Genomic DNA, 4,562 nt, shown 5'->3' with positions numbered 1-4,562 from the left:
ATGTAAGCGGAATAGCTCAAAAATGTAACGACTTAAACAAATGCAATCTGTATGCAATTTGTGGAAAGAATTGTAATTCTACTCATTTTGTAATTCTTAGTAAAAATTGTAATTTTTCAAATTTTGATTTTAATCTGTCGAAAAAAAGACTTCCAAAATGCACATTAGGCTTTCGGTAATTTTGTATTAACTGCATCCCAGCGATTAATCGCCTCAGATAGCTTTCTAACAGGTTTTTTTGTAACTATTATTTGTCAACGGTATACGTTAATAATATTCAAGTGCATTTATTAGAAGTAATGTTTTGGAGAGACATATATGTTTAGTTTAGTTTAGTTATATTAACGTCTCGTTGTGAAGCAACACTAGAGCTATTTTGGGACGAACCTCGTCATTTTGAACCGCGGTCAGATGACGAGGACGACACCTAAGCTGGTATACCCTCGCCACACCACACCACACCATCGGGAAGACGTTTGGTCTGACGAATTTAGCGTGCAACAGACCCCCTTACAGAACTGTTATTCGGCGGAATAGGGTCACGAACCTGAAACCTTACGGCTCACAAGCCGAGACCTTACCACCAGGCCACCGTGGCCCGGAGAGACATATATATCAAGTTATGCTTAGAGGATTTGATTCAAATTAAATAGAACCAATATTCCAGGCCAGCCTATTGGTCACCAGAGTCAATTAGGTATGCCGAAAGTAGTTTATTCTTCAACAGTCATTTCAATTTTACAAAACAAACAATAAGTAATTGAGCATAATGAAAAAAAGTTAAAATCAAGACATTACAAAATGTAGCCTAGATTTTGGAAAAGTCTTAAAAAATGTTCAATGTCTTACTAACAAAAAAATTAAATTTTTATTATTTTTTTAAAAATCGTTTGAGATAGTCTATAATTTTTTGAATAATTACTAGGTATTAAAGTGTTTTACAGCATCAATTCAAAAAATATTTAATAATTAATAATTTTTCTATTTAATTCAAAATAAAGTTGCAGACGATAGTAAGAACTTGCGCATCGTAATATTTTAAATTACAAAACCTCCTGTATCAAAAATTTTATATTTGTACTAATTTTATACGTGCTAAGTTTAAATTTTGCTTTGAATATTTGTTATAAATACTTGAAGATTTGCTCTCAGATATTGAAGTGAGAGTTTAATAAAGATTTTGTGACAGTTAATTAAATTATTCACTTAAAAAAATGATGACAGTTTTATCTCGAGAAATGGTGGAATAACTTTCTTAACAAAAAATAATATTACTTTTTTCCTATAAAAAGCAAAACTAGCCTTATTAACAAGCATGTGCATTTAAGAATGGACGTAAATTATAGAATTTACAACCATTTTTTACAACCATTACAACAAATTTATCATTTTAATTTTTTGTTTCTCTGCTAATATCACGATTTTCCTTGTAATGGGCTGCTTTTTCAAAACATTGTTTTTTTTATTAATTGGGTCATTTCCTTCCTCCAAATAATAATAATGTTGTAGATCTTATACTCACTTACTCTTATCTTCACTATGTAAATTCTGCATGTCAATAATTTTTCTTTATGTGGAATCAAGTTATATGACTGCATTTGGCATTTAACATAATGATATCTTACATTAAATTTCATTTTATCTTATGACTTGTGACATCCTTTTTTCTCTTTAAAACTACAAGATATAATGGAACCTAAAATTAAAATGAGAAGGTGAAATTAATTTGTAATATACAAAACAGTGAAAATTTCCTGAGCTCTTATAGGAATTTACAGATCTATTTCTACTTCCTCTATGCGAACTATACGAAGAGAAAGTATTGCAATCGTCTGAAAATTCGAACTCGAAATTTTGATTATCTTTACATATCAAATCTAATAAATTCCAAGAAAATACATTTTTTTATTATTCTGTCTGTCTGTCGCTCTGTGTGTTTGTGAACACGATAACTCAAAAATATTTTGAACAAAATAAAAGAAATTTGGTGTGCGATTTTTTGTACCACATTTATAATTTTCTATCAAATTTTGGACTAAATACATTCACAGGATATCCGCCTATTTGACTGTCCGAATATAAAGGAACTCGACAAGTTTAAAACATACCGAACTAGATGAATAAAATTTGGTACACATATTAGCACATAAAGTTTAGATACGTCTCAAATTTTGAACTCAATTTATCAATGAATCGTTTATCTATATTACATATCCTCATAAGCGCGATACCATAAAAATTCAATGACTTGGGTATATGAAATTAGGTTCATAATTTTAACAAACAAAGTGCAGATCAGAATCAAATTTTGAATGAAATCTATTGAAGGCTCTGTTCTCTGTTAGTCTGCTCATTCTTATGAATATAAAAGTGATAATTAAAAAAAATTAGATAAATGACATCTGGTGATTTTATTATTACGACTGTAGTTCAGTGCAGAATTTCGATTTTAATCCTTCGATAAAAATAAGGATACTAGTTTTTTTTTAATTGATACTAATTTTTTTTGAATGGATACTAATTTTTTTTGAATGGATACTAGTTTTTTTTTTAATTGATACTAATTTTTTTTAATGGATACTAATTTTTTTGAATGGATACTAGTTTTTTAATGGATTCTAGTTTTTTTTCCCTTTTCTTTTTTGCTCTATTACGTAGAGACATTATGGAGATAGTGCTCAGGTGCAGGAATCTGTAAATAAAAATTTAAACACTAATAATTTTGTCCAAGGTCCGAAATTTTAGATTGGTGGGGATGAGGGCTATAACACTTTTTTTATGTAGTATACAAGGCAGTTTAAACAAACTTCTTTTTACCATTTCCTTAATAAATATCTGAAAGGGAGATAAAATTTTATTTGACATCTAAAAAATATCAGTGCTATCTCTGTTTCCAATTATAGAAACTGTATGATTTCCAAGAATACAGTAATAAAGTTCCTTATAATACGCATTACGTAAATAGGTAATACAGAGAAGCTATTCTGCGCTTTTAAAAGTAGCAAAGTTGGGAACCGTGTAACCTTTTTTAATGATCTGTGTTCAAAGCGAGGCAATCAATTAAAGCGTTTAGTCGAGGAAACCTGTTTTGGATGGCACCGAAGACGCCATGAAGGATGATAGTAATTTCCCCATCTTGTCATGGGCATAGGGGTCCAAGGTTTCTTGTTACAACATTAATGGACATCTAAAAGGCCCATGATTTAACTCTTTCGTCACTTAATAACAATGTAACGAAATGACCCGATTGCGTATGTTTAATACTCTATAACTGGAGAGAAATTACGGAAACGTGAACTTACGTACGGTAGCTGGATGATTTGTATGGTGAGGCGAATTTGATTATAGAAATGCAGTAGTGCTAGGATAATTCGAGCCTTTTTAATCCAAATTCAAAGTTAATTAGGACTTTCTTCTGGTTTTCTTCAAATCTGTGTTAACAAAATATTGCAATAACATTTGAATACGAATTTATTTTGATTAATTCGGAGTGGAAATTAAAAATTTAAAAATAAAAAAAAATTCGAGTTTTTTTAAAAAAATTCTTTTTATTAGTAGTTATATCTGTGTATTTCATCACTTATAATCATCTCTTCAAGATTATTGTAAGTGAATAATTTTATGAGGCTCTTAATTAACTCAGGGCCTTTACTGCTGTTCAATACTAAGTACACTCAAGCAGAAAAGCTATGATCCATTTCTCGCTTTTTAATATTTATCTGAGCTTATTAGATTCGAATTGCACATTTTGTATGAGGTTTTCTTCCACAATTATTGTTTTGAAAATGATATATGTTATTGATTGTTAAAATACTAATTGTTTATTATAATTATTATTTTAAGAATGCGTTGCATATAAATTGAGGTAGAAACAAACCGAAATTTTATACAGAAGAAATTAAAGCCTTTTCCGTTTCGGAGGGTTAAAAAAAATTGGAGGCGCCGGGTATCGATCCCGGTACCTCTCGCATGCTAAGCGAGCGCTCTACCATCTGAGCTACGCCCCCTTCTTTGATTACTTCAACGCACTCAACAGTTCACAAATACATGCAACCTACTTGCCAAGGTGCCGAACTGCATCAAACCGGATTAGTAGTAGAAAGCAAATGACACAGAGTAAATGACAATTTGAATAATAGTGTCAATAAAAACGAAAGTAATATTTGTATGGAGCAACAAAAGATGGTTTTATTAATACAGTATAACATAAATATAGGTTGAATGAAGATTTTAGAGAGCATATTCTAATTCTTTCTTCAAAATAGACTATTAAAAAATAATGTACCAGGACGTGAAATTGGCGTAGTGATGTAAAATAAGAACTGCCCTCACCCACTCCATTCTTTTTTCTATTCGCTTTGATGTTTATAATAATGGCCGAAATTGATTTTTGGGTACATGTAAAATAACTTTGAAGTTTCATTTTTCTACTGCAAAGTTTTGAAATGTTCCAAAAATAGCTAAATATTTGAAAAATTGAGACCACTTTAAAATTTGATTTTATATATATTTTTTGGAGTATATTTATTGGGAAATAATATAATTATTTTATCAATTAAGTC

At 30.0% G+C, this 4,562-nt stretch overlaps 1 non-coding gene across 1 annotated transcript; it reads right to left on the bottom strand.

Annotated features, from left to right (window-relative positions):
• Positions 1-3,934: 3,934 nt before the first annotated feature.
• Positions 3,935-4,007, bottom strand: Trnaa-agc (transfer RNA alanine (anticodon AGC)). Its single transcript has one exon. It is a non-coding gene; the product is annotated as a tRNA-Ala (tRNA).
• Positions 4,008-4,562: the final 555 nt, after the last annotated feature.

The sequence above is a fragment of the Argiope bruennichi genome, chromosome 10 (genome assembly GCF_947563725.1).
Source record: "Argiope bruennichi chromosome 10, qqArgBrue1.1, whole genome shotgun sequence".
Classification (NCBI taxonomy): Eukaryota; Metazoa; Arthropoda; class Arachnida; order Araneae; family Araneidae; genus Argiope; species Argiope bruennichi.
Note: the sequence above shows the minus strand (reverse complement) of the source record. Positions and strands in the feature narration are given on the sequence as shown.